Genomic DNA, 10,272 nt, shown 5'->3' on the forward strand with positions numbered 1-10,272 from the left:
GAAGGGCTAATGTAAATTGGATAAGTTTTGCTATTACAAGAGCAACAAGAAAAAATTCAGTTGCAAGAATGTGAAGCATATTGCATCCATTATAAGTTGCTGCTGAAAAAAAAGGAATGGTATACTATGAAAATACTTAATACAGATTGTAAAGAGATTTGTTTAAAGAGGATTTCCTGGAGTAGGTGATATTTCAATTAATTTTTTTAAATGTGAAGAAGTTAGCTAGATAAAAAAAAGGTGTAGGCTTCGCGAAGAGGGTGCAGGCGAGGCTGAGGGACCACCCATATGCACGAATTTTGTCCACTGGGCCTCTAGTAATCCTATCAAATAAAAGAGTAATATGCAAATTGAACGTCAGTCGCTCCAACTCATGAGATGGTCCCCCTCATGTGGTCAACGATGGCTGCCACCATGTGGACACAAGATGGCTGCCACAAGATGGCTGGCAGGTAAGGGCAGTTGGGGGCAACCAGGCCTGCAGGGGAGGGCATTTTGGGGCAATCAGGCCTGCAGTGGATGGCAGTTGAAGGGGACCAGGCCTGCAGGGAAAGGCAGTTGGGAGTGATCAGGTCTGCATGAGAGGACAGTTGTGAGGGACAAGGCCTACAGGGGAGGGCAGTTAGGGGTAACCAGGCTAGCAGGGGAGGGCAGGTAGGGGCAATTGGGCCAGCAGGGGAGCAGTTAGGCATTGATCAGGCTGACAGGGGAGAGGTGGGGTGATCAGGCTGGCAGGCAGAAGCAGTTAGGAGTAATCTGGCAGGCTGGCAGACAAGTGGTTGGGAGCCAGCAGTCCTATATTGTGAGAGGGATGCCCGACTGCCCATTTAGGCCTGACATTTTGAAAGAAGCTCAATTACTCTTTGAAAAAGATGTGCCAATTTCATCTACAGTAGTGCACGAAAATGTCTTTTCCTCCAATGGGAAAATTCTGGTTTTATTTTTTAAATACAATAATCATCATTATAAGTTAAAAAAAATGATATCTTGCTGTTTGTTCATTTGCATTTTCTGATTACAAAGCAAGGTTCACTCTAGTATAAATATAAAATTTGTTAATCATAAATATTAGCTCAACTTGAATTTGTTTTATAGGAAAAGAATAATTACCTACTATTAAATACTGCTATAGGCTTACCTATCTGAATCGTCATTCTCCACAATAGGAAACTGGTGCTTATCACTGTTGCATTTCTGTCTCACACCAATACTGTCACTGTCATCATCAGCCACATCATACATATGTTCTGACACTTCCCTCTTACTACTTTTCTGTTCCTTCTTTTCTTCAACCTTTGATGAAAGTTTGATATTAAGATGTTGTGATTACCTTATACATTAAAAAGTCTGTATTTTCATTACTTATATTTGGCTTTATCATTTAGCTTTGCTATTACCTTATTCATTAAGAAGACTGTGTTTTCATTAATTTTATCATTTGTTGCTGGTTATCAGTTTGTTCACTGTTAGTTTGCTGACTCAATCCATCACTGTCAGTGTTATCATAAGCATCATCATATATGTTTCCTGACACTTACCATTTACTACATTTCTGTTCCTTCTTTTCTTCACCATTTGATGAAAGGTTTATATGAAGGATATTCTTATTACCTTATTCATTTAAAAGACTGTGCCATTTCCCCTAAGAAGAGGAAGAAGACAGGGATGCCCACTTTCACCACTCCTGTTCAACACAGCACTGGAAAGTGCTAGCCATAGGAATCAGACAAAAAGTAGAAATGAATGGCATCCAAATTGTAAAAGAAAAAGTAAAACTTTCATTCAGAGATGACATGATATTGCATATAATAAAATCCTAAAGACTGCACCAAAAAACTATTAGATTTAATAAATAAATTGGGTAACATAGCAGGATTCAAAATTAATACCCAGAAATCTATGGCATTTTTATATACCAATAATAAACTCACAGAAAGAGATACTAAAAACAAAAATCATTTTACCATGGCAACAACAAAAAATTAAGATTCCTAGGAATATGCTTAACTAAGAAGGTAAAAGACCTGTATTCAGAAAACTACAGGACATTGAAAAAAGAGATAGAAGAAGATATAAACAAGTGATAGAATATACCCTGTTCATGGATTGGTAGAATCAACATCATTAAAATGCCCATATTTTACAAAGCAATGTATAGATTCAATGCAATCTCCATTAAATCACCAATGGCAGCCCTAACTGGTTTGGCTCAGTCGATAGAGCATCAACATGCAGACTGAAGGGCCCCAAGTTTAATTCTGGTCAAGGGCAAATGCTCCAGTTGTGGGCTCAATCCCCAGTAGGGGGCGTGCAGGAATCAGCCAATCAATGATTCTCTCTCATCATTGATGTTTCTATCTCTCCCTCCCTTACCCTTCCTCTCTGAAATCAATAAAAATACATAAAAAATAACAACAGCATATTTCACAGACCTTGAAAAAACACTCCAAAAATGTATATGGAATAAAAAAAGGACCCTGAAATAGCCACAGCAATCCTGAGAACGAACAAAGTTAGAGGGATGACAATACCCAATACCGAGTTATATTACAAAGCCACTGTTCTAAAACCTGCCTGGTACTGGCTCAAGAACAGACATAGAGACCAAAGGAACCGAACAGAGAACCCAGAAATTGACCCAAGCCATTATGCTCAATTAAAATTTGACAAAGAAGGCAAGAGCATACAATGGAGTCAAAACACTCTCTTCAATAAATGGAGTTGGGAAAATTGGACAGATATGTGCAAAAAAAATGAAACTAGACCACCAACTTACAGCATACACAAAAACAAACTCAAAATGCATAAAAGACTTGTAAGATTGGAAGTCATAAAAATCCTAGATGAATCCATAGACAGCAAAATAGCAAACATATCTCCTCGAAATATGTTTACTGATACAACTCCAAAGACAATGAAAATTGAGCAGAAAATAAACAAATGGGACTACATCAAAATAAAATGCTTCTGCAGAGCAAAAAAAAACTATCAACAAAACAAGAAAGCCCACTGCATGGGAGAAGATATTGCCAATGATATTACTGATAAGGGTTTGATCTACAAAATTTACAGAGAAATCACACAATTTAACAAAAGAAAGATAAACTATCCAATCAAAAAATGAGCAAAGGACATAAAAGATACTTATCGAAAGTGGACATACAGAAGGCCAAGAGGCATATGAAAACATGCTCAAAATCACTAATCATCCAGGAGATGCAAATCAAAACAACAATGAGGTACCATCTCACACCTGCCAGGATGGCTATCATCAACAAATCAACAAACGACAAGAGTTGGTGAGGATGTGGAGAAAAGAGAACCCTCATACATGGCTGGTTGGATTGCAGACTGGTGCAGCCACTGTGGAAAACAGTATGGAGTTTTCTCAAAAAATTAAAAATGGAACTCCCATTTGATCCTGTAATCACACTTCTAAGAATATATCCCAGAAACTAGAAACACCAATCAGAAAGGATATATGCACCCCTATGTTCACAGCAGCACAATTTACAATAGCTAAGTTTGGAAACAGCCTAAGTGTCCATCAGCATATGAGTGGATTAAAAACCTGTGGTAAGTCTACACAATGGAATACTATGCTGCTATAAAAAGAAGGAATTAAAAAAAAATGGAATTCTTAACATTTGCAATAGCATGGATGGAACTGGAGAGCATTATGCTAAGTGAAATAAGCCAGTCAGAGAAAGATAAATATCACCGGATCTCATTCATTTGTGGAATGTAATGAACAGTGTAAACTAATGAACAAAAATAGGTCCAGAGACATAGAAGCATAAACAGACCAACTAGCATTGGAAGGAAGGAAGGGGAGCGGGAAAGGGAAGGAGAGAGGGTAAGAAATCAATTAAAGGACTTGAATGCATGCATATAAGCATAACCAATGGATACAGACAGTAGGGAGGCAGGAGTGGCCAGGGAGGGGTTAATATGGGAGAAAGGAGACATGTAATATTTTCTTTAAACAGAACTTTTAGAAAAATAAATGTTTGTAATAGACAACACAAAATACTGGAGGACAAACAACCATGGGTTCAACCGGCTGGAGAAATGCTTCATCTTCTCCTGGTATTCTTTTCCAAAAGGATCTTGCTCTTACACGCCAACTCATATTTCACACTGAAAGCAGAGCATTTTGGTTTAGGATAATGTACTTAAAAGAGTAGCTATACCACTTTCATGGCTAACACATTTCTTTCTTTTTTTTTTTTTTTTTTTTTTCAATATGAAAGTACTTTAAAATCTAGTGCACCGGCTTTCCGGTTATACCAAGTACATGGGCTGGCAAAGACATTATGTCATGACCCAGCTGGCAGGGTCATCCCCTCAAGCCTGTGACAAAGGCGACGTTTGCTCTCACAGCTGGACCCCCTCTATGAAGACATTTAGGAAAATGCTGGAGAGACACTTGCCAGACTGTTGCTTCTGCCGCCCTCCCGGTGATGAGGCCCATTTCCCCTTCAGTAGAGTTCAGCTGGATCACACCCACAGGCTCCAGGCTCTGCAAGCTGCCTGTGCTGGAGGGCACTGGAGGCTCAGCTGGCCAGTGGTGATACAGGGCTGTGCCCGCCTCTCCCTGGGCTCTCTGCTTGGCACTGCAAACCCCAGGACGCAGTTGCAGTCTCTCAGCAGCTGCAGTCCCTCCACCTTCCTGTTTGTAGGCCCTTCCTTTACCGCCGCCCCACCCCCTGCCCAGGGCCCCAAGGAGGACTCTGGAGTCTGTGTTCCTGTGCCTGGTGCCACAGCACCCAGACGCCTGAAATAATACCCCTGAGACTCTATACTGACCCCTGTCCTCATGGGCCCACCACCCTCCTCGTCCAGGTCACTCAGGGACTTCCAGGGCCCTGGCGGCCTTGATGCCTGAGAGGAGAAAGGCACTGACCTCAGCACCTTCCCCGCAGGAGGCCACAGAACCCGCCCCCTGCCCCTCCCCCGCCCCCCCCCCCCCCCCCCCCCGTTCCTATGGAGCCCGGGGAACCTCCTCCCCCTCTCCCATGTTAATTAAAGTCCTGGGAGGGCTGCTCCCTGGACCTACCAGTTCAGTCTCCACAACCCAGAAAGGGTGTGATGGAGGAAAACGGCCGCCTCTCCTTCCTTCTCCTCCCAGAATGCTGGCAGCAGGGCGCATGCGCAGCAACGGACCAGGACAAGACTGAAGTGCGCATGCCCGGCAATGGGCTTGGTCCCCACTGGGCTTGCACAGTCACTTGGGCCATGCAGTGAGACTTGTCATTTTAATTTCTTTTTTTTTTATTTCTTAACTTTTTATAGAATTGGGCAAATTAAAATAGAATAAGTTAACAAGTATTTTTCAACAAAAATGATTTGTTTCAAAAATACTGTTAAAATTTCCTATAAAGCTTTCAATACTGAATATAACTATTAGCACAGGGAAAACAAATAAAAATGTGAGTTTCTGCAGCCTGGCCTGCATGCTCCATCGCCAGGGAGGCCTGGGAGACCATGGAGGAGGAGGAGGCAAGGCTCCAGGAAGGCCAGGGCCCCAGCCCTGCCATTCACAGGAAAGGTTGGCAGAAGCCCGAAGACCTTGCTCCTGGGTAGGCAGTGAATGCCCAGGAAGGGGACCGCTCCTGAGGGCAGGAAGCTTTGGCTTAAAAGGGCAGCCCTTGCAGGGCCATCCCTCCCTCCCATGGTCCCCAGCCTCCCAGAGAACTTCTATTCTGCCCCAGCCCTGTCCCACTGCCTGGGCGAGGCATCAGGCCACAGCCCTGGGTTCTGTGCAGCTGACTCAGCTATGCTGCGGGGCTGGCCTGGCCTGCAGCCTGGGCTCCCGGCACCATCCCGGTGACACTACAGCCAGGCAGCAGCTGACCACTAGGCCAACCCGACTTCTCAGGATGGTGGAGAGCTTCTTCCACCGCTCGCCAGCATCATGGAGGACAAGCTGGTGCAGGACCTCAAGACCCAGGAGAGCGAGGAGCAGAAGCAGAAGTGGGTGCGCGGAACCCTGTGGATCATCAAGTCCTGCAACAATGTGCTGCGCCTGTTCTTCCCCATCTGGTGCCTCGAAGGCTCCTGGGAGGTCATCCAGGGCTACCAGGTCCAGCACCGCCTGCACCGCACGCCCTGCCTGGGAGGGAGGTATTCGTTCCAGCACTGATGTGAGTGAATATGAAGTGAAAGCTTTGACTTCTCTGATGACATATCAGCGTGCAGTGGCTCATGTGTCATTTGGAGGTGCCAAAGCTGGTGTTATGATCAACCCCAAGAACTATAGTGATAACGAGTTGGGAAAGATCATAAGGAGGTTTACCATGGAACTGGCCAAGAAGGGTTTTATTGGTCCAGACATTGGTGTGCCTGCCCCAGACATGAGCAGGGGGAGCGAGAGATGTGCTGGATTGCAGACACCTGTGCTAGCACCATCAGTCACTAGGATATTAATGCCCATGACTGTGAGACTGGCAAGCCCTTCAGTCCAGGGATGGATCTCTGCTACTGGCCAGGGAGTTTTCCATGGAATCAAAAACGTCATCAATGAAGCTTCTTACATGAGCATTTTAGGAATGACACCAGGGTTTGGAGAGAAAACATTTGTTGTTCGGGGATTTGGTAATGTGGGCCTTCACTCTGTGAGGTATTTGCATGGCTTTGGTGCTAAATGTGTTGGTGATGGTGAATCTGATGGGAGTCTATGGAATCCACATGGTATTGACCCAAAGGAACTGGAAGACTTCAAATTGCAGCATGGATCAATCGTGGATTTCCCCAAGGCAGAGCTTTATGAAGGAAGCATCTTAGCGGCCAACTGTGACGTACTGATCCCTGCTGCCAGTGAGAAGCAGCTGACCACGTCCAGGTACCCAGAATCTAAGCCAATATCATCACTGAAGGTGCCAATGGGCCAACAATGCTAGAAGCGAATAAGTCTTCCCTGGATAAGAACATCATGGTTATTCCATATCTCTATCTGAATGCTGGGGTAGGCGGGGGTGGAGTGGGTGGGGCTTACTGTATCTTACTTTGAATGGCTAAAGAAATGAAATCATGTCAGTTATGGCCATTTGACCTTCATATATGAAAGGGATTCTAACTACCACTTGCTCATGTTGGTTCAGGAGTCTTTGGAAAGGAACTTTGGAAGGCATGGTGAAACTCTTCCTGTTGTGCCCACATCAGAGTTCCAAGACAGGATATCAGGGGCATCTGAGAAAGACATTGTACACTCTGGCTCAGTGTACACCATGGAGCTCTGGAACCAGGGAACTCATGTGCACAGCCATGAAATATAATCTGGGATTGGACCTGAGAACAGCTGCCTATGTCAATGCCATTGAGAAAGTCTCCAAGGTGTACAATGAAACCTGTATGAACACATTTAGGAAAATGCTGCTGGAGAGACACTTGCCCGACTGTTGCTTCAGCCGCAAAAGGGCAGCAGATTGGGTCCTAAACTTAGACCAGCACAAGTTCACATGTAACCACAGATCTTTCTCTCATTGCTTATTAGACAATGGACACCATTCCATAGGTCAATCCAAATGAGCCCCTTAAGAAAAAAGAATTTAAAGTTAAGGGATCATGTGCAAAACAAAAAATAGATGCCAGAGAGCCATTTGGGTCCATCAGCACAAGAACTCAATTCTATAGATTACAAACAAAAATAAATGCTGTTTCTTTTTATACATTTTATTCTCTTAGAATAAAAGAAGTACATGCAGCTGTAATAAAATTGCCTTTAATAACTTACTAAGCCTAACTTTTTCTAAGCAGAGAAAGCCTATAAACATAATGAATGAAAAAACTAGTATTTTTATAACATAAAACAGTATTATTTATAGTTTATCAGTACTATGTTGTCCAACAATACAAAAAGCCCAATAGAGAGTTATCTTCTTTCCTATCATTACATAGCAAATGATGGAGCCTATTTCTGTTGTGTGATACTGTCAGAATTTAGTAACCACACTGATGACATATATTCCAAATAATACAGCAAACTCCTTGTGTTAATTAATTGCTCTTCTTTTTTTCAAAGTCTATTGTGTTGACTGCTTGAACAAAAACTCAAGTAGAGTGTCCCAGGGAAAGAAAAACAAACATACAAAAAAGTTGGGCTCCTGCTTTGGAGTCAGGCAGGCAGCTATGAGCATTGCCAATAATGGCCAAACTCACACTGACTTTGTGTCCCCTTCCAGAGGCCTCTGTGCTCAAAAGATTTCATTGTGAGCATCTTTTCCCCATATTGGTAGCTTGAAATTAGCCCTGGGGTGGGGGTGGAGTATTTGCATCATAGAAATTGGCAAATACTACAAATCAAGACTCTTCTTTAATCAGTTGTTAAACATTTATCACATGTTATAAGTCAACAGATAGCTTCCTCACCTCTAGCTCCTAGATCTCAGAAAAGGAAGAGGTTCTGTGGACTAACTCTGCTTATGGGATTGGTCATTTGCTCCTGAATAAGTGGACCTTTATTTTTAATGTTCTTCTAGATTGCCAAGAGTAAGGTGGAAGATAACATCGACAGAGCAGTTGGTGTAGGCTATCAACTTATTGATCTGGATTATATGTACCTAAATGAAGAAGAGATTGGGAAAGCCATTGGGATGAAAATTGTGAAGAGAGATGACATATTCTGCACCTTGAAGGTGCTCGGTAGATTTTCAGATGTACCTGAGGGAAGCTCATTCTTAGCTGAATAGTTTCTTGGCAAATATCTCCTCTCATTGTTTAAATGTTGATTCACTCTCAGACCTTGTTAGACTTATTAGGAACTAGTGGCCCAGTGCATGAAATTCGTGCATGGGGGGAGGCAAAGTTCCTCAACCTGGCCTGAACCCTCTCCAATCTGGGACCCCTCAAAGAATGTCCTACTGCAGGTTTACAGAGATTGGGCCGAAACTGGCAGTTGGACATCCCTCTCGCAATCCGGTAGTGCTGACTCCTAACTGCTCACTTGCCTGCCTGCCTGATTGCCCCTAACTACTCTGCCTGCTGGCCTGCTCGCCCCCAACTGCCCCGCTGCCAGCCTGGTCACCCACAACTGTCCTCCATGCCAGGGTTCTTGCCCCCAACTGCCTCCCCTGACAAACTGCTCACCACCGACGACCCCACCCCCACCCTTCTGGCCTGCTCACCCCCACCTTCCCTGCCCTCTGCTGACCTGCTTACTCCAAAGGGCTCCCCCACTGTCCTGATTATCTCCAACTGACCCCGACTGATGGCCTGCTTGCCAACAACCTGCCCCCCTGCTGGTCTTCTCACCCTCAAAGGCCCTGCCCCCCACTGGCCTCATCACCCACAACTTCCTTTTCCTCTTGGCCTCTAACCACCTCTATTTTGGCCCCGACACCATAGCTTTGTCTAGAAGGTCTCCTAGAAGGTCTCCCAGGCTAATTAGCATATTAATTTTTAATTAGTATAGAAAGAGGCCTGGTGCATGGGTGGGGGCGGGGTGGTTTGCCCAGATGTGTGTCCACGATCAGGGTGGGGCTTCCCTTGGGGTGTGGGGCAGCCGGGGAAAGGGGTCTGTGGTGGTTTGCAGGCCGGCCATGCCCCATGGGGTGTGTGCCTAGACTGGATGAGGGAATGAGTGCTATTTTCAGGCTGGGCACACCCACTTAAGAGTGGGGGGTCCCGCTGGGGTGCCTGGCCAGCCTGGGTGTGGAGCTGAGGGCCGTTTTCAGGCTGGCCACACCCCCTTCAGGGTGGGGGTCCATGCTGGTGTGCCTGGACAGTCTGGGTTCGGGCTTGATGGCTGTTTGCAGGATGTACATGGCACCCAGGAACCCAAGCTCCTAGCCACTCGTTATTTTCCTTTTTTTTTTTTTTTTTTCAGTGCCTTTTGAGCAGAGGCCAGAACAGGCTGGAAGCAAGTATGTGGAATTTATTTATCTTCTATAATTTAAGCTTTACAGCCTTGAGTAGAGGCCAGGGCTAGCCAGGGCAGGCAGGAAGCTTGGCTTCCTACATCGCCACGGTCAACCCAAGCCTCCTGCTCATATCTAGCTCCATGGCTGTCACCATATTTGTTGTGTTAATTTGCATACTTGCTCTGATTGGCTGCTGGGTGTAGCAAAGGCACAATTTGCATGTTTCTCATTTATTAGTGTAGATTGGCAAATACCAATGACAAAGTAAGAATCTTAAAAGCAGCCAGAAAGAGATAGAAAGTTACATACAAAGGAACCACCATCAGAATAGCAGCTACTTTCTCAACAGACACACATCAGGCCAGAAGGGAATGGAATGAAATACAGAAAGTCATGCAAAGGAAGGATCTGA

General features: G+C 44.6%; 1 pseudogene; it reads left to right on the forward strand.

Annotated features, from left to right (window-relative positions):
- The first annotated feature begins 5,914 nt into the window (after nt 1-5,914).
- Nucleotides 5,915-8,690, forward strand: LOC129151095 (glutamate dehydrogenase 1, mitochondrial-like; annotated as a pseudogene).
- Nucleotides 8,691-10,272: the final 1,582 nt, after the last annotated feature.

The sequence above is a fragment of the Eptesicus fuscus genome, chromosome 2 (assembly GCF_027574615.1).
Source record: "Eptesicus fuscus isolate TK198812 chromosome 2, DD_ASM_mEF_20220401, whole genome shotgun sequence".
In the NCBI taxonomy this organism is placed as follows: Eukaryota; Metazoa; Chordata; class Mammalia; order Chiroptera; family Vespertilionidae; genus Eptesicus; species Eptesicus fuscus.